This window comes from Triturus cristatus, chromosome 1_1, assembly GCF_964204655.1.
Source record: "Triturus cristatus chromosome 1_1, aTriCri1.1, whole genome shotgun sequence".
Classification (NCBI taxonomy): Eukaryota; Metazoa; Chordata; class Amphibia; order Caudata; family Salamandridae; genus Triturus; species Triturus cristatus.
The window spans coordinates 393,975,972-394,003,897 of record NC_140579.1 but is presented as its reverse complement, the minus strand read 5'-3'; the positions used below and the strand labels follow the sequence as shown (position 1 = coordinate 394,003,897).

At 49.9% G+C, this 27,926-nt stretch overlaps 1 long non-coding RNA gene across 1 annotated transcript; it reads right to left on the bottom strand.

Moving 5' to 3' along the window:
- Positions 1-3,053: 3,053 nt before the first annotated feature.
- Positions 3,054-26,832, bottom strand: LOC146870295 (uncharacterized). The gene is made up of 3 exons (XR_014959372.1): positions 26,702-26,832; positions 26,129-26,322; positions 3,054-3,151 (listed from the first exon to the last, which is right to left on the bottom strand). It is a non-coding gene; the product is annotated as an uncharacterized LOC146870295 (long non-coding RNA).
- Positions 26,833-27,926: the final 1,094 nt, after the last annotated feature.

The window sequence follows — 27,926 nt, the reverse complement described above, 5'->3', positions numbered from 1 at the left end:
CACTCCTTCGGTGTGCACCTTCAACAAAAGGGGCCATGAGTCAAGGTTGGACTACATCTTTATAGATATTTCCCTGTGGCCCAAAGTTTTAGATTTTAGAGTGATCCCGAGGACAGATAGTGACCACAATTCCCTTCTCTTGGAGATCCAGCACCCAGCCCCTGCCATAGGGATGCTAACTACCGATTCTGTAATCGACCAGGGAGACATATTACTCACTACAAGTAGGCGCCGAGTGAAATGGGGGAAGCTAGTTGACAAAGAAGAAGCTTTAAAAAACCTCTATGGTATAGCACTCCCTAGGTTCCAGGAGGTGGATGCCCTCATTAACCAATCTAGACCCCCAGATTACAACGACAGACTATTTGGCATTCACCAGGCCTTAGTAAGAGACCTTGCAGATGTCTTCAATCCGGCCCTGCCTATTAGAAGGAAAAAAACTCGTGCTCCGACTTGGTACACCTCCACTTGCAGGAAAACTAAGACCGAGCTTCTTTCCGCAATTAAAGAGGGTAGTGACAAGGTGAAGATTGCTGCCCTTAGGAGGGGGTACAAGTTAGTACTGGCCAACGCAAGGGCAGAGTGGGATTGGAGTCACTGGCATGACCTGTCTGAAGCCCTTAAATCTAAAGATTTTAGAAGATTTTGGGCTTTGGTAAACAATGGAACAGGGGATCTGTTATCCGCAGTAGAACCCAATATTGCCCCCTCTATTTGGGAGGCTCATTTTTGGTCACTATATCAAGAAACCACTCTCTGGCCGGAAGGGATGGTGGTGGAGCCCCCCTGTCTGCCAGTTGTGGCCTTGGAATTTTCCCTGGGGGAGGTGAAGCTGGCACTGGAGGGCTTAGCACTGGGGAAGGCACCGGGGCTGGACAAGCTACCCGGTGATCTGTTCAGATACCACCCTGACATTTGGGCCCCGTACTTTCTTGTCCTCTTCAATGCTATTCTGGGAGGTATGGCGATTCCTTCCTCTTGGTTAGGGGCTGAAATAGTCCCGATTTATAAGAAAGGGTCCCCCTTGAGTCCTGTAAATTATAGGCCTATTAGCCTGATAGATGTTCCCCAAAAGCTTTTTGCGCGTCTTATTCTGAACCATCTATTAGACTGGGTGGAGGAAAATGACATCTTGAGTCCCCTGCAGGCTGGCTTCAGGAGAAACACGTCGACCATGGACCAGATCTTCCGCCTAGTTCTCCTCTACTGGAAGACGGTGAGGATCGAGGGCGGGAGATTGTACATGGTCTTCGTGGATCTGAGGTCAGCCTTTGACCTAGTCCCGCGCAGGAAACTTTGGGAGGTGCTGGAAAAGTTAGGAATCCCCCCCCAGCTACTTAACATCTTGGCCAGGCTGCATGAGAACAACTATGCGCAAGTTAGGTGTGGGAAAGATGGTAGACTTTCATCCAGGTTTCCTGTGCGTCGAGGTGTGAGGCAGGGTTGTGTCCTGGCACCGACCCTGTTTTGTTTATTTATCAATAATGTCATCTCACACCTGGAAAACGTCAAGGACAACGACGCCCCCTGTTTGGCAGGTAGGAGGGTACCGGCAATCATGTTTGCCGATGATACCCTCCTCCTTTCAAAATCCCCTATGGGGATCCAGAGGATCCTGGATGGATTTGGTCTTTTCTGTCATCAGCATGGGCTCGAGGTGAATACAGAGAAGACCAAGTTCATGATCTTCAACCCACCAACTAAAACTAGGCCCAATCCTATCCTGGGGACTACTAGCCTTGAGAGGGTGTCCACCTTTATATATCTGGGGGTTACACTGCAGGAGAACTTGGCATGGGATCGACAGATAGTACGATCCAAGGCCAAATTATCCCAACTGTCGGGTGCAATCCTGAAAGTGGCTAATACTTCTTCCTTCAAGCCCATAAGTCCGGCCCTTGAAACTTACAAGACCCAGGCCAAGGCTGCGGCCATGTATGGCAGTGAGCTATGGGGACATAAAACGGTGAAGGGCCTTTCAATAGTGGAAAATAGCTTTTTAAGGCGCCTTCTAGCCCTTCCAAGTGCCACCCCACTTCAGCCTCTAAGAATGGACATGGGTCTCCCCCCTATTGCAGAGGAGCTTGTGTCTAAGCCAGTGAAGTTTTGGCACAGGCTCTGGTCTACGGACGAACTCTATCATTATAGGGAGGATCTCACCCATGTCATGAGTTTAAACTCCAGTGGCAAAATCCCCTGGCTCAACTTTGTGGAAAACGAATTGTCTGCCATTAATCTCCGTGTCCTGTGGGAGGACCCTGCACGAGGCTGCCGTACAATCTCGCGCAAAGCTCTGGCACAAATCTACAAAGCCAGGTCCCTTGCACATTTGATGGACGGTCAAAATAGCGGCACCCTAACCTTGCGATTTTTAGAATCCAAGAATTCTTATGTTTTTGAACCTTTTATGGATTTTATCTTTCCCATCCTGGCAAGGAAACTGTATGTTCAATGGAGGCATAGCACACTACCTATCAATTCATACACCTCAAAGTGGACAAATGGGGGCAATAAAACATGTCCCTGCTGTAACAACCATGTGGAAGACGACCTCCACATCTTGTTTGTGTGCCCTGCATACCAAAGGCCCAGAAAATATTGGATAGCACCACTCTGTAAGAACCTGGGGTTCAGAGAGTATGCACAAGCATACAGGATTTTGAAAACCAGTACCCTGGGCCACATTGTGTTCGCTGTTTCCAAATTTCTTATGGCCATATGGCTGATTAGAAAGAAAAAATCGTCTGAAGCCCCTTGAACTTTTCAAAGAACATTTTAAATGTAATTTTAAACTATTCCTCGCTGGGAGAGTCGTTTTTATTCAAATGTATTTTAATAATGTTTTAATGTTTGTAATGTTTTCATTGCATCTTTTATGGTCTATATGACCGAAATAAAGAATTTTTGGAATTGGAATTGGAATTGAATAAGAGCTGCTCACGCAATCCTACAGGTTGGCTGTGAGAAAATGCAGGTCTGTACTGACAGCATGCTACACAGCTCGAATAGAAATCATGCAACTTCTCTCAGACACTTTACCTCCTCATTGCCTCTGGGCTCTGTAATAGTTGCAGTCTTTCCAATAGGCTGGTCAACTCCCTCAATAAGGACCCAGTTACCAGCAGGAACACGGTTCACTTCAATGTGGTACCTGCAACAAAGGAGAGAGGGAGACAGACTCAGCTGTAATTCTTCAGAAAGTTTTGAGGTATATCACTAAAGAGCAATAGTCGGAAACATCACTGTACAGCAAAGAGGCTTAAATTAACTTTAGAAAAAGCCTTTTACTGTTAAAATTATATGAGAGTTCAGAGAGTGAAGAGCCTTACGTGCTGCAACATGTGGGGAAGAGGGCCAATCATGTGGTCAAATTGGTATTTTCCTGTCGTCTCTTAGTAATATTATTTTAAGTTTTGTAGAGCGCACAAATACATAAGGGTGTCCTGGCCGAGAAGAAAACTGAGCTGCAATATAGCAGAGGTTCACAAAATAAACAACCCTGTTTTCGGTTGTTTCCTAAAGACAGTGTAGTCTGGCTACGTAAACGTTGGGGAAGGGAATTATGTAGAGACTTCATGGAAATGCAGAGACTTTTGATGATACCCCTCCTCACTGGCAACCAGTGGAGCGAATGCTGAGGATTAGAAATGTGAGCAGAACCAGGGTGGTTAAGTAAAAGTTGAGCTGCACAGTTTTGCACCAACTGAAGTCATTGAAGTCGATAATGAGGAATGCAAACATACAAAGCATTGGCATAGTTTAAGCTAGAGCACGCCAATGCTTCAATGATCAAAATATATAAGGTAACATTATACTGTGAATCTTCAGCTTCAACCATCAGTGACAGTGTGTGAAAGATGAAGCCAAGGCTCCTGACAGCTCCTGGTGGTATAGGAGTTGAATAAAAGAAAGAATGATATAGACAGTGTAACGGATGCCATAAAGAAGGCGGCCCTGGCGATGGACCAGTAGAGGGCAAACCAAACAAACATCGATATTAAGCAGAAATGAATAGCCAAGCTTTCAACCGTTTCCTGAAACAGGCTTCAAAAGGGACAAAACGTAGCATAGATGGAAGATTTTTCCACAACTTGTCTGACAAAAAAGTAAAAGAGTGGCCTCCTTTCCGGACCAGACGAACTTTGGGAATCTTCAGGAGATGTAGGCTGGATGACTGGATGGATTGTATGAGACAATAGTAAATGAGTCTCTCAGTAAGATACTTGGGGCCTCTCTTGTAGAAGGCTCTATGTGTCAAAGAGTTTCAAAATGAAATATTTTAGGCACTGTAGGAAAGTGGGTTTCTGTTGTAGTACCCCCCCCCCCACACTTTTTGCCTGGCTTTCGATGCAACTTTGACTGAAGTGTACTGGGACCCTACTGTTCAGGTTCCCAGTATCAGTGTGCTTTTCCTAAAACTGTACCAAGATTGGCCACTTCAGACCTCCCTGTAAGTCCCTAGGAAATGTTACCCTTGATACATAGGGCACTGGAACTGAAGATGATCCCCTAGGGACCCCTTACTAAGGTCATGCAAACTGCCACTGCAGCCTGCATTCCTTGGTGCAGAGAAAAGCAACATAGGCAACATGGCTCACTGCCTGTGTGCCATGTCAAAGGGGCCTAAGGTATGGGTAAGTCACCCCTCCAGCAGGCCATACAAGCCCTAAGGCAGGGTGCACTATATCTCAGGTGTGGGCATATCGGCATGCACAGATAAACCCCTACAATATTTAAGTATATTCCTAATATTGTAAGTGCCAGGGAAGCGACAGGGACTACATGGGCTGGAAACTCTACAACTCGACTTCCCCAGCACCATGATGGCTTTACTAAATCCAGGAGTGTTTGGTACCAAACAACTCCTCTCAAAAAACCCACATAAATGCCAGTGTTGGATTTATTGAAACATGTTCCCAAAGGGCACCTCAGAGGTGCCCCTGAAAACCTACCAACCCTGGTGTGGTCTCTAACTGGCTTGAGGCAGTCTGCCACCACCAAACATGTTTCTGGACCCCTGGGTTGAAAGCCCTTGCTCTCTGAGGCCAGAAACAAAACCCATCCTGGGTAGAGGTGTCACACCTCCTCCCCCAGAAAGGCATAGTGTTCGAGAGGGGACCTTCAAATACCTTGCAGCCTTTTTAAGGCGACCCCAGCCTCTGATGCTAGCAGCAGATGGCAACCCTCTATTTCAAACCCCACTTTTGGCAGGAGAACCGGTGGGAAAACTAATTGAGAATAAGAGAGGGGTGCCCCCCTTTGCCAAAATCCACCCCTCAGGTGTTGAAGCCAAAGGGAAGCAGATTTTTCAGTGCCCACCAGTTGAAGAAGGTGGGACTTATCCAATCAGGGCTAGGACCAGCCCTCTTCCATAGGAGGGTGGCATAATAGAGGGTGTAGACATCCGTGCTAAGGAACCCATTGGTCCCTACCTGTAACCCCCATGTAATGCCCCTAAATCTAGTATTTAGTTGGCACCCCAGACCCTGAAATCAGATTTATGACGACCTAAGAAGCCCAGACACCGAAGACCCACACCAGCATGAGTAAAGAAGGACCAGTGACTGACACTTTGCCTGCCTGTCTGCTGCCTTTCGCCCCTGGTACAAAAAGATGACTCGTCCTCCAGGCCCAGTGACTTCCAAAGCCCTGGGAGGACAGCCTGCATTGGATAAAGACTCTAAATCTCCCATTGACAGCGTACTTGTCCAGAAGACACCATCCACAAAGGAAAAGAACTCTGCCCTGAGGAACCACAAACTAACCTCCGGATCCACCTCTGCACCAGATGCCCACGGCCCGAGTCCAAGTGGCCCACCAGTCCTGTGAAGGTTCCCCAGCGCTTCGTAGCACAAGACCACAATGGGCTGACCGCTGCCGGACTTCACCTTGACGCCTGCATCCTAAACCTAAAGACTTTTTGCCAGTCCATCAGGGTTCAATGGGCCCCTAAGTTTCCTCTCCCGGTGACACTGCACCTGCTGCAAAAATGGCTCTGACTATGCCAGGATTGGCTGAGCTCACGCAAACCTTTAGACAGGACCTCTCAACAGGCGATCTTCCCATGCACAGGAATGGTAGTGAAGTGTGCATGTAGTGGTATTGTACTTAAAAAAGTACTGAGCTGCACAGAACTGCACTGAAGCAGATGTTAATTGGAGTTGTGCAGTGCTTAGTGCTGTGTGTAGCACTGTAGGGAGACATCCTTCAGTGCTGCACTGAAAATGGCTAGCCTGTACTGCAAATGATAAACTCGATGGGTAGGTGCAGATCGTACGAGTTACTTACCTTTGGTAACAATGTGTTAGAAATGGGATTTCTGGTTGGCTAGGGCTTGCGCCAAAGCCAGGCAGAAACCACCACTCTAGTCAGGGCTGGGGAGTTACACGCCAAAGATAACCCCTGCTCACCCCCTTGGTAGCTTGGCACGAGCAGTCAGGCTTATCCCGGAGGCAATGTGTAAAGCGTTTGCGCGCGCACCCAGCAACAACACCCAAGGCCCACCACAAAAGAAACTCCACACAAGGTATTATATAAAAATAGCCTTTGTATTATACCAAAACACATTAGATAAAAACACACACTTTACATTGTGCCAACAGGCACGGGCAGAATTTACAGGGGACTATTTACATGGGACAGGGCCTCATGGACCACTGTCAGGAATAAGCACTTTGTAGGAATAACACTTTAGAACATAGCACATACAATCACTGTAGCACCAATTATAAAATGTAGCGCACAACCAGTAACCACTGGTAACAGGTAAGTACCACCTACGCAACCCTAACCACCTTAGGAAAATTTTACGCAGGGAATCATGAACACATCAGCATAACCTATACCAGGAAAAACCCTCTCCTACGCATAGGCACAGCTAGAAAGAAACATAGCATCGAGGCATTGCGCATGTGCAAAAGTACACCGGTAACAATAATCAGGTACCCTAGGTGAGGGCACCACACAAGATAACTGTCCCTAGGCCAACTGGCCTTGTTGGGGCTAGGACGCCCTGTGTCCCAGTGTCAGGGGCCTAAACGGAGCAGCTGCCCACGAAGTGCTGGGCAGCTGTAAAACAATGATGGGACCAACGCTGGAGCCTTGCAGGCTCTGGCCAACTGACTGTCCCCTGAGCCCCTCTGGGCTCTTAACAAGGAATGCCCCCACTCACATTGGAGCGGCCCGCTGCCTTCCGGGGTCGCTTGTAGCACCAGAGGAAAATGACCTCGTATGACGTTGGAGCCTCGTGGGCTCAAACAACAAGAAATGCCCCCTGAGCCTCGCAGGCTCTAAACAATAATGCGTCCCGCGTTGGAGCCTCTACTCGGGGCTCTGCACAACACTGCGGCCCGCGTTGGAGCCTAACAGGCTTGAGAAGCACTGCCCCCTTCGGTGGAGCGTCAGGCGCTCTACAACACACAATGCGGGGCCCCGTTGGAGCCTCACTCGGCCTCTGAATCAAGCAATGCTGGCAAACCCAAAAACAAGGTACCTGGTCTACCCCTCCACTCACCGGGCGGTACTTGTCCGCTTTCGGCCCTCCTGAATGCACTTCCCTCGCGGCGGGAGCTGGGGGCAGACACGGCACCTCCGTCTTCCCTCTGGGTCGCGCTGCGGCGGCCCGACTCTGCTTCGGCCAGGAGGCCTTGCCTCCGTTGGTTGCAGTCCAGTGCGGGGTGGGCTCCCGCCTGGACTCCACTGCCGGCTCACTTCTCCTGGCTGCACCAGAGCACGGGGTGGGCTCCGGTCGGCTTCCGGGTCGTCCTTGGGCACAGGAGCGCGGGGTAGGCTCTCGTCCGCTTCCTGTTCAAGTCCCGCCCACGTCCTGCAAGGGCTGCCTGATTTCCGGCTGAAGCCTGGCTGCGGCGGTGATTTCCTTCAAGGGGTGGGCTCCCGGTCGGAGGTAGAACCAATGCGGGGTGGGCACCCGCTTTCACGACAAAGTTACTCCTCGGGGCGGCAATAACGCGGGGTAGGCACCCGTAGTTTAAACACCAAAATAAGCGGGGTGGACACCCGCCAACGATCACGGGAAGGAATACAACGGCGGGGTGGGCTCCCGCCGAAACTAATCGGAAATGCGGGGGGGAATCCTCTACGCCGGGGATTCCCTTTTTAAATGGATCGCAGCTCCAGGCTGCAGGGAAAACAAACGCTGCTCCTCAAGGTCTGCCCAAAAGCGCTCCCAGGCGCTAGGTTCAGGGAAAGTCTTCCAGGAAAAAGTCTTCAGATGCAGGGGGGCAAAGACTGGGCCCAGGGGCCATCTCACAGGGCCCACCGGCAGGGAGGCAGTCCCCAGTGGCAGTCTCTCCTGGCGCCCAGCAGCAGCAGGCCCCCCTCAAGTTAGGATCAGAAAGAGAACATTTTACATGGGGTCACAGCACCTTCTTATACACAGGTTTACCTTTGTTTCAAGGTGCAGGGGAGGGGTGAACCAGTTACAACTGGTTCCTGAGCACTTTGTTTTGCTCAGCCCCTCTCCCTATTCAGAGAGCAGGCCAGGGTCATCAGTCGCACCACAGGGGGCGGAGCCAGCATTGTGTGGGGAAAGCCCAGCCCTATTCAGGTCCTAGGTGTACTCCTCCCACCCATCTGGCTGCTGATCTCCCCATTCACCACTGGGTGACTCCTCCTGAGACTGGGGATTCCCTAGCCCATCACATGACCTCAGCCAGCTAATCACGCGCCAGGCAGTCACGGCACATTTATGCCAGCGTCTAGAAGTGGCACTTCCCCACTAGCTACATAGACACCGCACACATCATCGCGCAGCATTTAATCACACGAGTCTGCACATACCAAACTCGGCCCTGCACTCCCCACGCATCAGGAACCACCAGGGACACATACATTCCCCCATGCATTCCCATGGGAGGGCAGGCCAACCTCACAACACGCACGCACTTTACCCTGGGACACAGCGGTAAAGTGCGCAGAAACCAAAAATCACTACCACCAGGTCACCAGTAAAAGCAAAAAGTTTAGGGGTGAACCTGCCAGAAGGGCCAAGTCCAACACAATGCATCTGGTAGTGACGTTGTCTAACCGCAGATTCCTTAACTTAGAATATTCCCAGGCGTCAGACTGGATCTGGAAAAAAATGTGCAGCAGCACCTCTGCGTGACGGGGGACGGCGCCACACGACCCCGCCCTGACGTCGTCCACGTACGTGACGTCAGCGAGGTCATATAAGTCCCTCCCGGCAAGCTGACATCAGTTTTCTTCGGAGAAACGTTTCCATGACACAATGCGGAGGCACCAATAAAAAAACTGTGAAACATGGGAACAGTGTGCGATGGATGAAAATCCGAGAATAAAGAAGGAGGATGGTGCAGACACCATCGTAAAGGACAGAATTAGACACTACCTACCTAAGGTGAAAGAGCTGTGAGAAAGAACCTCGCAAGCTAAGCAAAGACCCTTCCATAGTGTAAGAAGGGAAGAACATCTCAACAGACAGAAACGGACTGTTAGTACCATGCAGAATAACAGACAAAAATAGACTGTCAGTACCATGCAGAACTTTGCCGTCCAGCAAGAACGGAGCAGAGAGAGAACAGTCCACCGCAGGAATGAAAAGTCTGGCACTGCCCCTGTAGTAACGGAGGTCTGAAACAGTGGCGAACAGAGCCCCAAAGAAGACTACTGTAGACGAGCCCAGAACCCGGAGTCAACAGACAAGGCGGAAGACAGCAGGAGAAGAAGAAAAGGAAGCGGAATCTACTGGTGAAGGACTATCGAAAAGGCCTCATTCTACAGATAAGAAACCTCTGAGAGGGAGGCAACAGTAGAATTGTGACAGAAACCCTTGAGAGGGAGTTAATGGTATTATGGCAAGTCTCAAAGGAACGCAACTATGAGAGAAAAGACCAATGCCAACCGTAACAGGGGGATCAGCGGAGAACCCCACTTGGCAAGGCCCTTGCAGAACGGGGAGGCTGGGTGGGCGTTAAGGAATCTGCTTGTTAACATGGCATTTATTATTAATGTTTAGACGCCACACCCACCCCTTTTTCAATCACAGGCAATGAGGGGTTTCATTATGGCACCTCTAAAATGTGATCTCACGGTGGTGAAATGATGATGGAAACGCGTCCATTGGATTCACAGCTTTGTACTGACGTTTGGAAGCCCACCTACTATCCAGAAATGTGGTAAGTCCAGGGCGCTCCACTTCTCCTTTTGTGTTTTTACTCATGACAAAAGCGCTCAAGGTGAAGAAGTGAAAACATATCATCTAAAATACCATGTAGCACCTCACAGTTTATGTAACGTGCAAACATTTTCGCTCGTTAATCACTTGAGTCCTGCTAGCAGACAGGTTGAAGAATTACCATCCTTGTTTATATGTAATCCAGTGCCTAAAGGATTTTAAAGTATGTTTTTCTTGTAGGCCCTGTGATTCTCGTAGCAACCAGTGTGCAGCCTGTTGTGGGCTGGGCTCCTGTAGTCACTAGGAAATCCATGTTTTGGTGCAAGTGAGGCTTAAACCCCATGCTAGGTTTGCAGAGTGTCTTTGGAGTGTTAAACAACCAATACATTTTAGGTTGCCCGACCCTTGAATTATGTAATGGATGTATCTTTGCTCTAACTATTTGATTTTGTGGTGGTGCTAAAGTTACATCCTTGTGTGGTCGAGTGCTGTAGTGGCATGGCGGCGCCCAAGGTTTAGATCTTTTTTTTTTGCTGCTGTTCCTCTATTATGCAACATCACTTCTGTTTATAAAAAAAAGCAATCTTGCATCAACACTTGCACTTTCCAAGAGCCCCCCCTGTCTACTCGACTCTTCTCAGCTTCCCCCCTCTCGTCCGCGCCTTGAACACGTCCCATTCCCTGGAGAGGCCTCCATCTCTGGCACGCGCTGGAATCCTTCCTTTACCCCGGCGGAGGCGGACCAGAAAGCAGAATGAGAACCGCGCCGATTTATTAAGCCAGTAATGCGGCGTCCGTCACCACGCTGTCAGCTGAGCCTGCGCGGCCATTTTATAAAGAGCACATGAGAGCGACGCCGCGTCCTCCGTTCCAGTGAGACCCGGGGGACGGCGTCGTGGAGCGAGGGGGGCTCAGACAAGCGTGATGAAGGGAGTGATTCGAGCACGTCAGTCTCTGAGCAAAGATATCAAGCGCGGCTGTGAAGAGGAATTAAAACACAGGGGGGTGCAAGATGACAGAGTTGAGAGGGAGAAGGGAGGGACAAGAAAGCAAAATGAGAGGTAGAAAAAGAACAAAGTGAAGGAATAGAAGAAGGAAGAAACGGAAAGAGAGAAGACAACAGAGTTGGGGTGGGGCAGTGCGAGATTGAGAGGAGCTAGAGGAAGGAAGATAAAGGAAAGGTGAGTGAGGCAGAGCAAATACAGTAATTGGAGAAGAAAGGAAAATACAGCGCCCAGAAGACAAAGAGAATAGGGGAGAAAAAGATCAGAGAGAAATGAGCGGGTAGGGCCAGCTAGGATGGACGAGACAAACAAAGAAGGAGGGAGAGGTGTGATGAAGTAAGAAGCAAAATTAAAGTGGTATGAACATGAGAACTGATGGAAGATAGAGGGCAGAAGGGAGGGGGTAGAAAAACCGATTGATTGAGAGGTAGAGAATGAGTGTCAATGGATGAGATCAGAGAGAATGAGGAAAAGAGGGGAGAGAGGAGAGAAAAACAGTCAGAGAAAGGCGAGAGAGAGAGCGCGCTGTCCGCAGCAGTGGCAGTTAACCCGGGTTTATCGAAATCAATAGGCATTGCAAACAAGTCAATACGAAGAATAACTCTCCTGTATAGAAGGGCTTCCTGCCCGCTGCTCTTCCTAAATAATAATTGTTCTTTCGGCTTTTATTTTGATATTTGCATCCTGAAGGACTGCTGAGACTTTGAAGCAGCCTGCAGTGAACAGGAATTAATCTCTGTCCAACAGTCTCTGGGACAGGTTTCTTGTCAAATAAAGCTGGCTAAATCAAGCACAACCAGCGGAGCCGCCAAGTACTTAAGAGGCCTGTGAAATTGAATGCTCTTGGCTGACAAGTTCGAAAGATAATACCAAATATGCTTTTCATCATTCCGAGGTCGATACGCGGATTACTGATAGTTAGGGAAATATTACCTCATTTCAATTAGAGCGTTTAGCGGCAACAACAATTGTGGGCTGAAGTGCAGTATGAAACAAGCTGGTAATGTTTGTGACGTGCGACCGTGAAAGGGAGTTGTGTGCGCGCGCGCGAAAGTGGAACGCGAAAGTGAAACGGATCGCGGTCCAGACAGTGACAGGAGGAAAGACAGATGGCGGCTGCGCCCGTGCACACGCACATGCACACAAGCTTCAGGCCACCAAAAGCCTGTGGTAGCACTGCGAAAACCCGCTTACAAAATGTCTCTCCGAGCAGCACATGCACTGCCTCAGACGAGACCTAAAAAGGGGGCAGGTAGCTTGGCTTGAGCCATATACCAAAGCAAAGAAAGGGAGAAAGAAAGAAAGACCACTCTCCGCCTAATGGCGCACAATCAGGACACCGCCTTCAGTTCAAAAGAACCAGAAGAGATGCAACCAGAGCCTAACAGACTAGCCTATAGAAGGAAGGCTGAAGGAACAGGTGCCAAAAGCCCAAAGCAAGAGCTAGAACTTGAGCAACATGATTGGAATAGGCGGCGGGACAAGAAACACGCCAAGTGCACACCCTATCCCAAAAAGGGGAAATATGGGCAAATTGCATTAATGTGAAACCCGCTGAAGCAGGTCGAAACATGGAGCAGGCAACGGCCACAGAGACCTTAAAGTGGCTTACACAAAAAGCTGGAGAGTGCCTGACCGGGCAGTATGAAGCCAAAGCGAGAAACAACCCACAATATAGACTTGCAGTCAGTAGTCAAGGACCACGGCCATCACAAGAGCTGTCCCGCAGGCATAGCGTTAACAAATGGAAGGAGCCTTAGAATAAAAGACCAAACACTCCAGAAAAGGCACGTACGGTATGGGACACCAAAAGGGGAGCATTTGTCAAATTGGGAAATCACCCCAGTAAGCAGAAGCATGGACGACCCTACGGGCAACTTGCAACAAGACAGAAAAGCTCCCCCAAACATTGCAACACTGATCAGAGGTGGCGATGTAGGAAGAGGAATACCAAAGCAACCTGCAGGTATACATAAATGTATAAATATAAAAATATGTAGAGACAGAACAAGCCAGGAGCATGAATATGTCCATACTGGAGCATACCTAGTACAGTAAGGTAGGAGCCGTTTTTGAAGAGGAGAGCAAGAAAGCTCCCAAGGAGGTGGAACGGGCAACAGGCAGGATAACCATGGCGCCAGAATATGGAACCAAGGAAAAACATAGAACGCCGTATAACAGATCACCAAGCGACGCATGGAACCCGCAGGATCTCCAGGCCCAGGTGGGATAAGCAAGGATATATAATAGCATACCAGTACCCCACATGAAGTATACAGACCCCAAACTACGGGGAAAACCGGTTAGGGCAATAAGCCTAGCCAAAAGAGCGCAGTAATGAACCAAACCCGTGAACATGAGTTCCGTGCCGTATGACATTACCGAGCTGAGCTTGGTGAATTAATATATAGGAAACATATACTAAAAAAGTGTGAGGTAATGTAGAAACAAAAGCACACAAAAAAGGGGAAAGAAAAACCTTATATTCCCATTGACCAAATATGACTACAGAAAGATTGATTTCTATTTATTCCTTTATTTCTAATTCTATTATAATCTTTTGCAATCAAAAATTATTTCATTTTTCTCATTTGTTTTTTGTTTTCATATGTTTCCTATATATTAATTCACCAATATTTGCTTGAAAACCCTGATATAGGAAACCATATTAGGGGTACCCTTGTTATATTGCAGTATATTACCGAGCTGAGCCACTGGCTCAACACCACAGTCAGAGGACCAGACACAGCAATCTGTGGAACACGGAGCAACTGGCAGCCCAAAGCAAAACGCATCGAAGGGATGCCAATAAAAGGGTAATCACCCTTAACTACAGGAAAAGAAGACGTAAGGCTCACCGCCCATGTTAAACACAGAGCGCAGCTAAAGGATGTGAAATGAAAAAGTATCAGCATGGAAGAAAGGTCTAAGACGACCTAAGTGGGGGGACGAAAGCCCGCAAGGAGCTGATGAACCGCCGACTCGGCGTGAGCATCAAACAGCAAAATCCCATCAATGGGTAAGTCAACCAGTTACTCCCCGATATTTTCGGGGAAGACACTGTCGCGTAACCAAGTGTGACGCCTTAAGGCAACATAGCACGCCATAGCACGTCCCTAAGAATCTGCAGTATCTAAAGCTGAGCGGATTGTGAATTTGGCAAGGTCACGGCCATCCCGGAGGTGGCGGAGATCAACCTGAGCACCTTCAGAGGTGGACGAAAGCAGACTCTGCAGAGTGCCACAGTGCAGAAGTAGCCCGTGCCAAAACACACATTGTATTCAAGGATCTTAGGGCCGCACTAGTGGAGGCAAAGACGTTCCTGCCCCATGACTCTTGCCATCGGGACTCCTGAGAGGGAGGAAGCATTAGAGGAGGCAGGGAGGGGAAAGCAGTCTGCAACACAAACCCTTGCACATCGGGGTGTACAAAAAGACAGACCGAATTATGTGGAGCTGGACGGTGGTGGTGCAACAGTGAACGAGCCACCAGATCGCCTGAAGCCGGCTGACCCAGGTACCTAAAAAAAGGGTATCATAAAGGGAAGCCTCAAAGGGTAGAAGAGGCTCCACAGTCCCGGACCCCCGATGAAGGACCTCAAGCAAGGGGTCGACAGATAAGGGGACAGAAGGGGGTTGCATGCTTAAAATGCGGGTGGCCAGTGAGACCACCCTTAAAAAAGCAGCACCGGCCTCGGTATCCCTCCGTGGAGGGGACAACAACTCATCAGTGGGGGAGGGTTGTAAACTGACCCTCCCCAGACAGTGAGGGTGTGACCAATGTTCCAGAGGGAGTACAATTGAAGAAGCAGGATCCTGACGTTGCTCCTGGGGAAGGGAAGAGCCTGCCGGATCTGGGGGTGGCGAAGAGCCTGTCGGATCTGGGGGGGGGGGGGGGGGCGAAGAGCCTGTCGAATCTGGGGGAGGCGAAGAGCCTGTCGGATCTGGGGGAGGCGAAGAGCCTGCCGGATCTGGGAGCTTCCGAGAAAGCTCAAATTCCAAGGGGAGCACAGGCTACAGTACGTCCGAGATGGTGGACGAGAAGACGGCGCCGAACTCCCTCCTGTGGCCTCTAGCGAAGAGTCAATAATTCTGCGCTCGGCTCGGTACCATACGGCGCCGAGACTATGTTAAGCTCCCCTTCCAAGGAAGGAGCAGACGCCGGATCCGGCGAGGCAGGCTTTCGGCTCCGGCGCGGCGCCGACTCCACCTTATCCATGCTAGGCTCCGACTCTGGGGAAAAGAGCAGGGGCGGAGCCGAGGAGGTGAGTCTCCGTCGCCGGTACAGCGCCGACCCCGGCTCTGGACAGGCGGCTGCCTGCCCGGCCCGGGGCATATGAACAGGCTCCAACTCCGGAGAAAGCAATGGAGGCCGAGCCGAGGAGGCGAGCCCCCGGCGCCGACCCCGGACAGGCGACCGTCTGACCGGGAGCCTGGGGTGTGCTCAGAGCAAGGCTATGAGCACCGGCAACCACCTGCGGCGCCGCAGGGAACCCAGCAGGGCTATGCGGGGCGGCGGAGGCACCGTGGGTCGTAGAGGGGGACCCTAGCGGGCCGCGGCGTAACGACTCCACGTGGACCGGAGAGGGGGACCCAACTGGGCTGTGCCCTAATGGTACCACATCTCCTACGTCCCTGGGGGGTAGAGGCTCAATTGGCGCCGAGGATGAACCCATCGGCGAGCCCGTCGGAGAGCCCACAAGAAGCAGAGGCCCCGAGGACGCCCCAGGGACGGGAGAGGGCCCGAGGGAGGCCTGCAAAGCTGCGGCGTATGCCTCCATTTGGGCCCGAGTCATCCCCACACCCGGAAAGGGTGGGTAGGGCGACTGCTTGGAGCGCACGTCCGGAACGTTCCGGGAACCAGAGCTCCTGACAACAGGAGAAGAAGGGGAGGTCAAAGACCTTGGCGACAAGCGCCTCGACTTACCAAGTGGCGAACGGCGGCCCCGGAGGTCGAACGACGGCGGGAGGGACCTGCTGTTGAAGAAACCAGGGGGCGAGGCGACTCCGACCTGGATAACTGCGCGGTGAGACGCTTCATACGGCGCTTGCGCCGAGACTTGGGCTTCAGGTGTTGGCACGCCTCGCAGTCCGTGGAGTCATGGTGCTCGCCCAGACACCACATACAAATAAGATGCGGGTCCGTCGCGGACAATTGTCGCGAACAGGAATTACAAGTTTTAATGTCCGAAGGCATCGCACACTGTTCCCCGACGCGAAGCATCGACAAGGCCTGAAAAGAGGCCAAAGGAACCGCTCACTCCGGATCCGCGTTGCACGCCCGAAGGAAGGAAACTGATGTCAGCGCGCCAGGAGGGACTTATATGACCTCGCTGACGTCACGTACGTGGACGACGTCAGGGCGGGGTCGTGTGGCGCCGTCCCCTGGTGTGCAGAGGTGCTGTTGCACATTTTTTTCCAGATCCAGTCTGACGCCTGGGGATATTCTAAGTTAAGGAATCTGCGGCTAGATGTCTATCAGATACAGATGTCAGGCAAATAAATGATCATCATCATATTATTATTCTGGTTGGAGCAAAAGTGGAGGTACACCTCCACAGTCACAGCTGTAAGGAGTAGTCCATCTTCAGTGAGGCATATTTAGACATTACTGACCAAAAGGAATATGCTACTTACCAGTATGCATCTGTTCTTGGCATGTAGAGCTGCAGATCTATACACTGTGCATAGCTCGCCATCTGGTGTTGGGCCCGGATGTTTGCAGTTTGTTTTTCCTCTTGGAAAGTCTTTGGAAGTCACGAGTTCGGTGACTCCTCCCTTGGTTCGTATTGCGCATGGGCTTCGGCTCCATCCTCAGATTGTTTTTCGCCAGCAGGGAAAGATGGAGCGTAGTGGTAACAGTAAAGAACCCCATGTGTGTTGTATCTAAATAAGATAAGACTGGAACGGATACAGGTAGCCGGGGAGGCGGGTGGGCGTGTATAGATCTGCAGCTCTACATGCCAAGAACAGATGCATACTGGTAAGTAGCTGTGAGAAGTTGGCCTGGTATATGATGTTCACTAGTTAAAGTGACCACCTTGTACCATGCCAAGCAACCCTTATGGTGTGGTTGTAAGTCAACCTTTTCGGACCAGCTGCCCTAGTGGTAGCGTAGGCTAAGCAGTCTTTGAGGCTAAACTCGTTTAGGCATGTAAAGCAAGCTATTTTACCATATGTAACCCCCTTTTATACCAATGAAAGGACACCACACAGATATATATTCAAAATATATATGTATTTATTACTCAAAGTATCCCCTAGACACTTTATGAGCACAGGAGCACAAATCGTTAAACAAGAAAGTATCACAATATACAGAAGTTGCACTTTATATGGATAGGCCCTGGTGGCCGCTCAAACCATATACTAAAATAGTGGTATAAGTACCACGAACAGGAAAGGGAGAAGGCCTAGGGCCTCTAGAATCGCTGGGCCTACAAGGAGCTAACTTTAGTTAATGGACAGGAGGTCCACGGGTCGCGTGTGCAGTGAGGAAAGTTACACGCGGGCTCCCATAGGTTTTCAATGGGTGCGTAAATGTTCAAAAGTTACTGCTAGAAGGGTCTTCTGGTTGGACTACGAAATCAAGACTTCAAACCTAGACATTAGAGATGTTACTCTACACTTGTGCACCAGAGTGCCAGCTTTACCTCACCCACAGGAAGTGGGTGCATAGGGCTCGAAGTGCGTCGGGTTTCGTCTATCTGTTCAATGGAGCCTGACGACAAAGATGCTGCAGGCGGTCGGTCCAGAAGAGCTGCGGTGGATCCAAGGATGGATCGGAAGTGTAGAAGGCCTGTAAGCAGAGGGGACAGTGTTCACAGTCACTAGCCAGTGACCGGCGTGGCACCAGGTAGGTACCAGGCGATGTCGGCTGCAAACAGGTGAAGAGGTGTAGCTTGTCTCTGCAGCCACGTGGTCCCTGAAGGTCGACGACATCCAGGAGTCGGTTCACGAGCTGTCCCTCACAGGCTCTCGCTGTCGGCGGTGTTGGCGACTCAGAAGAAGCAAACAAGCCTTGGCAAAAGCAGGAATCGCAGGAATCGAAGAAAGCTGTTAGCTCTGACCAGCAAGGTCAGAGGGGCTGCTCCTTTGGAGGGAAGCAGGGGCCAGTCTGGAGCAACCAGACCAGCATCGTAGTTTTCCAAAAGGTTTGCCAAGATGGCCACTAGCCAACGGGCCAGGGACCGGGCAGGTGCGTCGAGTCGCAAAGTGCAGAGGGGCCCCACGCAGATCGTGGAGATGCTGGAGGGCTCACCTTTGGTGCAGATGCTGCTCGGATGTTGGACTTCTCAGGACCCAAAGCACAACTCGGCGGGAGCCTCTGTTGTCGCGCTTGCAGCTTGTCGAGTGTCTTCCAAGATGGCTGGCTCTACGTGTCTCGGTGCCTCCACGGGTTCCTTCTTTGCAGGGACTGTGGATCGGGCTGTGAGAGGTCTGGAGGTCCAGTTCTTGTCGGTCTCTGGGCTCGGTCTCCGGCGGCGGCAAAGCAGACGTCGATTCGCTGGTTGGTGCTTGCGTTAGCAAGATGGTCACTCCCTGACCATAGGGGAGAATTCCTTCAGTCTTCTGTGCAGCAGAACGTCGAAGTTCCCGTCTTCTTCTTAGTGTCAAGTTGATTCCAGGATGTCTGAAGTCTTAGGACACAGCTCCTACCTTTAAGCGGATTCTAGGGGCCTGTCTACCTGCTAGGTCCCTCCCTAAGGGTGGGACCAGGAAGGGGGGTGGTTACACACCCAATCCTTTGTCCAGCTCGCCCCAGGTCTGGGGCTGGTGTGCCCCAGGACCGGTTTGAACTGGCATATGCACCGAGGCTCCTTGTGAGCCTCAGGCATGTCTGATTCTATTCAAGCCCTACCTGACCAATACACAAAATCCTGTCTGGGGTGGTGCTCGCACCTCCCCTTTGTCCACGTCTCCCAAGCTGGAAGGACTCCCAGCAGCAGGAGGGCAGACTTGTGTCGGTGGTGGCAGCGTCCATTTTGTGGAGCTGAGGCTATGTCTGATTTTACCCGGGTTTCAGGTTCTGTACATGTCGTGTCCCTCTAGAAGGGTGGAATGCTAACCCCGTCGCCAGAACTGGCGAGGGGTTAGTATTCCAATTCGTATGACACCTTACTAGACATGTTTTGATAAAGCCAAACCAAAGTTAGCATTTAACCGCGAGGTTCATAATGCACTTAAGAGTATATGGTATGGCGATATCTGGAAACGGTAGAAGGAATTTGTTCCGACTACTGCACACAGGCTCAGCTCATGCCAGAGCACCATCTCACATGAAACCAAGCACTCTGCCTTCAGGATTGTTAAGGCCTGCCATAGGAGTGACTTATAGGTTAACATGTGTCCCATTTAAGGTTAGGTATAGGTATACTACACCTAAGTAAGAGGTGGATACACCAACTTACCCCAGCTGAGTGATCAGCCAGTTGTGTCAAATTGGAAGGCCAGACCAGGGGTGGCATAATACATGCTGCAGCCCCTGGGAGGCCTAGGGTACACCTATGCCCTGGGTACCTAGGGTACACTGTACAGGGTCCAATAAGGTGATCCTTACCAATTGTGTATGTACCTAGGGTACATGGAGTCCATTTTAAAGAGAGAGCAGACAGGCTGAGATCCTGAATGGCAGGATCTCAGGCCAACTAAGTCGAAAAACCAGCTAGACACTAGGCAAAAAGTTGGGGGTAACCATAGTCAGATATCCACCTTCCTACAGTAGCATATTCCATTCGAGGCGTATGATCTGCAGATTATACACTGTGCATAGATTATATAGCAGTACCCAACCCTAGCGGCGACCACCGGTATCCTTTGCAGTGGTTTGGAACAGTGTTTTGAGTACAGCCTGGCCCACAGTAGCTTGTTGCTTGGTTTGCACATCTACACAGTAATGTTTTGTGAAAGTGTGCGGTGTTGACCATGTGGCTGCTTTGCATAGGTCATCTAGTGGTATGTTTCCTAGAAAAGCCATAGAAGCCCCTATCTTTCTTGTAGAGTGGGCTTTAGGGGGAACCGATAGCGTTCGTTTTGCTTTGTGGTAGCAAATCTGTATGCATTTTACAATCCACCTAGCTATCCCTGATTTAGAAATAGGGTTGCCCTTATGTGGTGGAGAGAAGGAGACAAATAGCGGTTTGGTTTTCCTGAAAGGTTGTGTGCGTTGGATGTAGTAAAGTAAAGCCTTTTTTACATCCAGTGTGTGTAACGCTCTTTCCGCAACAGCTTGAGGTTGTGAGAAAAAGACTGGTAATTCTACCGACTGGTTTAAATGGAATGGAGAAATGACTTTGGGTAGAAACTTTGGGTTGGTGCGGAGTACAACCTTGTTCTGATGCATTTGGAGAAAAGGTTCCTGTATAGTGAGTGCTTGTATTTCACTAACCCTTCTGAGGGAAGTGATGGCCACTAAAAAAGCTGTTTTCCATGTGAGAAATTAGAGCTCACATTTATGTAATGGTTCGAAAGGGGGTCCCATTAACCGTGCGAGAACTATATTCAAATTCCAGACCGGTGAGGGTGGTACTCTGGGTGGAATTACTCTTTTGAGGCCTTCCATGAAGGCCTTGATGGCAGGCAGTCTGAAGAGTGATAGGTGCTGCCTGTTCTGTAAGTAAGCAGCAATGGCAGCGAGATGTAATCTAATGGAAGTATATGCTAGGTTACACCTTTGTAGGTGGAGTAAATAACATATAATGTGCTGTATAGACACATTTAAAGGATTGATTGTGTTGTTGTGGCAGTAAACAACAAATCTTTTCCACTTTGCCGCATAGCATGCCCTAGTAGTAGGGCGTCTAGCTTCCCTGATAATGTTCCTGCAATCAGGGGGAAGGTTAAGGTATCCGAATTCTAGGACCTCAGGAGCCAGATCGCAAGGTTGAGCTGAGCTGGGTCCGGGTGCCTGATTTCTCCATGGTTCTGGGTTAGGAGGCATGGTGAGAGGTGTAGCTTTTGGTGTGGTACTACTGAGAGTTCCAGCAGTGTGGTGTACCACGGTTGTCTAGCCCATGTTGGAGCTACTAGGATCAGTGTTAGGGAATGCTGTTGTAGCTTTCGCACCACTAATGGAATTAGTGGGAGAGGTGGAAAAGCGTATGCAAATTTGTTTGACCAGTTCATCCATATCGCATTGCCTTTGGACAATGGGTGTGGATATCTGGCGGCGAAGCCTGGGCATTTTTTGTTTTCGTGGGTGGCGAATAGATCTATGTGTGGATGCCCCCACTTCTGAAAGAACGGGTGAAGAACTTGTGGGTGAAGTTCCCACTCGTGGATCTGCTGCGTCTGTCTGCTGAGCAGATCTGCCACGGTGTTTTGGACTCCTGGGACGTGTTGGGCCAGGAGAAAGATTTTTTGTGGAATTGCCCATCTCCACATGCTCTGTGCTAGCTGAGAGAGCTGTAGAGAGTGTGTGCCCCCCCTGCTTTTGAATGTAGTACATGGCAGTCATGTTGTCTGTGCGAATGAGGACTGCCTTGCCTGAAATCTGCGTCTGGAAGGATTTCAGGGCGAGGAAGATTGCTAGTAACTCCAGATGGTTTATGTGGAGTAACTTTTGTTGTGGCGTCCATGTGCCCTATGCTGTGAGATGTAACAGATGAGCTCCCCAGCCGGAGAGCGATGAGTCTGTTGTGAGGATTATCTGTGGGACCGGGTCCAGGAACGGTCGACCTCTGGAAAGGTTTGTGGTGTTCCACCACTGCAGAGAGCGATGGGTGCGACCGTCTACCAACACCAGATCTGCCAGTTGTCCCTGGGCCTGGTTCCACTGGCGCGCTAAGCACTCTTGGAGTGGACGCATCTGGAGTCTTGCATGGGGCACTATGAAGATGCAAGAGGCCATCACTCCTTTCAGTTGCATAAACACTCTTGCTGGGAGGGAGTATTGGGATATGAATTTTTGGCGCAGAGCCTGTATCTTTGCAATCCTGGCAGGATTGGGATAGGCTATGGCTTTTGAGGTGTCTATGGTGGCACCGAGGTATTGTTTTGTGTGTGATGGTACCAGGTGGGATTTTTGATGGTTCACCGTGAACCCTAGCTGGTGGAGTAGTTGGACTGTAGCGGCGGTATGATGCACACATTGTTCGTAGGACGTGGCTTTTATTAGTCAATCGTCCAGATACGGGAAGACGTGAATGTTCGGTCTTCTGAGGTATTGCTAGGCACTTAGTGAATACCCTTGGTGCTGTTGTTACCCCGAACAGGAGCACCTTGAACTGGTAGTGTTGCCCGTCCACCACAAATCTGAGGTACTTTCTGTGAGACCGGTGTACTGGAATATGATAGTATGCGTCTTTCAAGTACAGAGTGGTGAGAAAATCGTTCTGGGAGAGAAGTGGGAGAACCTGTTGAAGGGTTACCATGTGAAAATGGTCTGAGTGTATGTAAGAGTTTAGAGGTCTGAGATCTAGGATAGGTCGTAGAGTCTCGTCTGTCTTTGGAATCAGAAAGTACAGGGAGTAGACCCCTAAATTTTGCTGATTTATGGGGACCTTCTCTATGGCTCCTTTTTGCAGGAGGGAGGTCACCTCCGGTTTTAGCAGTGCAGTATGTTCTTGAGACATAGGTCGGTGCCTGGGTGGAATGTTTGGGGGGGCAGATGTTAGTTCTAAGCAATACCCTGACTGAATAATTTGTGTCACCCATTTGTCTGAGGTGATTGTCTCCCAGACGTGAAGGAAATGTTGTATTCTTCCCCCGACCGTAGCGGAATGGTCTGGAGGGAGCGGGGTAAAGTCATTGGGTATTAGGTGTGGCAGAGCGGGCGGTATTTGTTTTGCCTCTGCCCTTATTATTATTGCCTCTGTATCCGCATCTTTGGTAACCCTTTGTGAAGGTAGATTGAGGAGGGGATTTGTAGGACGTGGATGCACTATCCGAGGAGTAGCCTCTACCCGTGCCTCGAAAGGAAGAGCGGCGAAAGGAGCGCCTAGGAGTGTGTGACTGTAGGGCTCCCATGGATTGCGCCGTGTCAGTATCTTTTTTCATCTTTTCGAGGGCTTCATCAACTTTTGGGCCAAACAGATGATCTTGGTCGAATGGGTGATTTAATATAGAGGCTTGTACCTCAGGTTTAAAACCTGAAACTCTGAGCCAGGCATGACGACATAGAAGGACACTGGTGTTTATGGCCCTGGAGGCTGCATCTGCTGCATCCAGGGCACAGCGAATAGAGGTATTAGTTATTATTTTTCCCTCTTGGATCAATTCATTGGCCCTGTTCTTATATTTTTCAGGGAGATGGTGCATGATGGTCTCTAACTCATCGTAATGTGCCCTGTCGTATCTGGCCAATAGCGCTTGCGTGTTGGCAATACGCCATATGTTGGTGGCTTGCGACGCAGTGCGCTTCCCTGACGCGTCTAGGAGCTTGGACTCTTTGTCAGGTGGTGGTGCTGCGCCTTACGCCTGAGAATTGGAGCATTTCCTAGCTGTGGATACCACTAGGGAATCCAATGGTGCAGGACTTTTAATATATGAAGGGTCTGTGGGGGCGGCTTTGTATTTCTTCTCTATACGGGGGTTTAGGACCCTGGCCCTGACTGGGTCTTTAAAGACTTCCGGTGCAGGTTTAATCACCCTTTTTAACATAGGTAGGATGGCAGTAGACCTATGTGCGTCTTCAAAGGTGTCTAGGAGAAAATCCTCCTCCACCGGGTCAGTGTGTAACTCCACCCCGTGGTAGCGTGCCGCCCTTTGTAATAGGTGGTGAAAACCCGAGGAATCTTCAGGTGGGGATGGCCTAGATGGGTAAAGGTCATCCTGTGGGACATCTGGGATGTCCGGATTATTATAATCGTCCCATGGGTCTGGAGATCCAGTAGGGGTGGGATCCTGTGGCACATCTGCTGGATCATAAAATGGGTCTCCTAAGTCGTCTGGGGCAGGAGACAAGGTTGGGGAACGATGAGGCGGGGGTGGAGAGGGTAGAGGTGGGGAGGGTGGAGGAGGTGGAGGAGGAGGGGAAGGCACTCTGAAAGGGGAGGTAGCAGTGTCTTTCCTCTTTGGAGGTGGAGGTGGAGGTGGAGCTGGTTTATCCAAGTGTCTCTTTTTTGTAGACAATGTCAAATGTCGAGTTTTTGGATCCTTGGTGAGTGTCTTTTGGAGAGGATCCGGTGTAAAAAGTTCTTGCGTCACTGGTTGTTCGGTCGGCGCCGAAGTTTTCGGGGCCGACGGCTCTTTAGGCTTGTCCAAGCCGTGCTTCTTTGGGACCTACGATTTTTTGGTCGGCGCAGAAGAAGGCCTTGTGATGCTTGGTCGGCACCGGCAGGGTAGGTTTCGACACCGAAGGCTTTGGTACTGGGTTCGGTGTGGAGATGGAGGCCGATCTTTTCTTCAGTGCCGAAGGGTGTTTTTCGGTACCGATGGTAGGCTGGCTCGAGCCCGAGCTGCCGGAAGGCTTAATAGGCTTCTTTACTGGGCCCGAAGGCGGGGTGATAGAAGCACTGTCCTTGATCTTGCCTAGGCCCGAAGGCGAAGGTGTGACCGAAGCGTTTTTGGGTGTCGGCGTGGGTGTGGGAGGGGGTATTGTACTCATGACCCTCTGCGCCGGGGTGATGTCCTCCTCATCTGAGTCGTCGGCCTCGGAAGCACTGACGAGGTCGTCTGCCTCCTGTTCAATGTTCTGCTGTCCCGGAGCTTCGACGTCGTCCCCGAAGAGGTCGACTGGAGCGGAGGTCGAGGAGTGCGCCATGTTGCGTCTAGCCCGTCGATCTCGAATGGTCTTTTTGGAGCGAAAAGACTTGCAGGCGGGACAGTCTCGAGCCTCGTGTTCAGGGGAGAGGCAGAGGTTGCACACCTCGTGGAGATCGGTGTGGGGAAACTTGGACCCACATCGAGGGCACTTCTTGAAAGGAGTTCTTTCCATCAGCCGAGACCGGAGCCGGAATAGGCCCGAAGGCCGCCGTCGGCAACTGGAATCGAAGAAGTGCCGAAGAGAAGGTGATTAAGATGATTTATTATCTGAAGGATCTCGATGAGCAAGGATTTTGTGTCGATCGGTTGAACTGGAAAGTTCGGAACCGGAGCGCGAAGTATTACATCCGAGCCCGATGGCGGAAAAAAACAATCTGAGGATGGAGCCGAAGCCCATGCGCAATACGAACCAAGGGAGGAGTCACCAAACTCGTGACTTCCAAAGACTTTCCAAGAGGAAAAACAAACTGCAAACATCCGGGCCCAACACCAGATGGCGAGCTATGCACAGTGTATAATCTGCAGCTCATATGCCTCGAACAAAACCATTCTTGAACAAAAGTAATCAAGTTATTAAGTTTAAGCTATGTATGTATAACACTGGAATTTGATGGAAATCGCTTGGGATGGCACCCTAATCCTTGCAAGGTAACTATGTAGCAAAATATTTGGGCCCTCCTTTGCCGGGGATAAGCGTGTGGTCTTTTGTGACTAACCACAAAACAGTAATCAGGGACAGGAAGTGGCTACTTGTCACAAGAAAGAGATTCAAAACACAATAAAATAACCAACAACGGAGTTCTCCTACGAGCATCTGAAAATCATCTGTGATATTTTTTCTTTTGTAATCTGATATTATCATGATTTACATAAGTAGGTTGTTTGATTCATTATAAAACAAACATTTCCTTGACAGTCATTTTTACTTTGAAAGGGTTGATCTATATGTACAGCGCCTTCATGCCGAACTATCCAGTGCAACCCAGACAAAGGATGAAAGACTACAAACCGACGCTTCAGATATACTGTTGGGGTCTTGAAGAATAGACTGCTGTATGACGTGAGATGCTATACTCATACCAGTCATGCCTACTCAGAGACTCTACAGTTTAGTAGAATTATAAAAGGAAGCTATAACGGTGTAGTAGCAGATGTACACTGATCACAAACAACTATAACAAAGAAACAACCTAAACAACCAAAAGAAGATGTTGGCAGTGTACATACACAGTTATTAAATGTTGTCATAAAAAAAAGTGTAATCCTACGTAGCTACCGAGATCCAGAGCCGACCCACAGTGCAGATCTGGGAGTCTTCTTCATCTTCCAGGGTGTAATTCTCACCAAGCACTTTCACTGGCTGTCCAGCATGGATTGTGCCACTCAGCACTCTGCCGAAAGCATGAAATTGCACTCAATCATCTGTACTGTACATCTTCGTTGTGTGACACATCAAGGGACCCTAACAAAAAAGCAAAGAATTAAAAACAAAATCACCTAATGATCTTTTTTAAACCCTTGCTAAAATGTTATCACATCTCAGAAGGAACTGGTGCCGGTTTTAGTGCCTGGGACACCTACAGCTTTGGTTTCAATGTATGACAGAGTGATGGAAATGGAAATTATTACTATGGCCCAACCCACCCAAATCCCTATATCAGAAAAATTGGTGCTTCCATATTAAAAAAACATTCTAACCACGGTTTGGTCCGTTTCATCTCTGGAAGTATATGCATTATTCATGGAGATTCAGTTGTGAGAGTTTCCCATATAGCCACATAGGACAGCTGCCCAAGGTGGATACCTAACCCTCACCCTTTTACTACCAAAGGTTCTCTTACATCAGGATCGCACTCGGTCATGGCCTCTCCCAGGTCGGAGTCAATGCCACCCATGTAATTGTGCTCAATTTTGGCCTTCGCTCCAGTCTTCGGTGAAGAGATATGTTTGACACACATATCCACAAAACCTGCAACAAGATAGGGAAAACATTATTTAGCACTTGAAGAGAAAACCTCTCCCCTGCCAGAACCAATTCCATAATGAAGGAGCAATCTTTCTGCTATGGCGGTAAACCCCAGTTAGCTGGGGCCAGGAATATAGTGTACGAGGAGTACAACCAGTGCTTAATTTGTGCCGGTGCTTTCCGGTGCTTAGCACCGGCACTTAATTATCAGGGCCGGGTCTATGCATCTGCTGCACACGTCACACATTGCTGTTTTTTTAAATTTACTGTAAGTCTGTACTCAGTGCATGCGGCGCAGTTAACAGTGTCTGGTTGCGGGTGTGTGAGACACTTCTTAATCACCTCGCTTGCCCTGAGGCTGAGCCCAAGTCCAATTCATAAATTATGTATATGTTGATCGTGGCGGCCGCGCGCTGCGGCACTTCGTTCACAGTGCAGTTTTGACCGTTGCAGTGTTGCCACTTGCAGTGACACTGATTTATTTGGGCGGGCGCCGGGCTGGATTTTGGTTCTGATGGGAGGGAGGGGCTGTGCGCGCAGATTTTTTTCACATGGCCACGCCCGCCCCCAGCATAACCACCGCAGCTCACACTGCCCACCACGAGTCATCATCGTTGTTCAAGTCAGGCGACCTCCGACCGACGACTACATTGAGAGAAGGGCCGCCTGTGCAGGCATCGATCAGCCAGTTAAACAGTGCAATACTGTATGGTAGCAAGCAGCACCAGGCCGCGGCGGCCGCCTAATCGTACAATCAGTTATTCACTGAGCAAAGGCAGTGCTGCCAGTATGTGTCCCTGCCGGCCGGCTCACCACGATTAACGAGTAAAGGTAAGAAGTTAAAACTTTACTAATCCTCTTGGAAACCAGGGTTGGAGTCTCGAGGTCGCTTCCACATCCTGTGATTCTGGGCAAATCACTTACTTTCCCCGTGCCTTAATGTGTAATGTAAATACGGTGCTATGTAAAGCGCTCCAATACCTTCGGGTCGAGTTCGCGCTATATAAATTTGCAACAAAAAAAAAACCATGATAAATGCTTCCCACGGAATCTGATCGCTCACCAGCTCTGTAAAGCTTCCTCATCCTCCAAAAACTGTT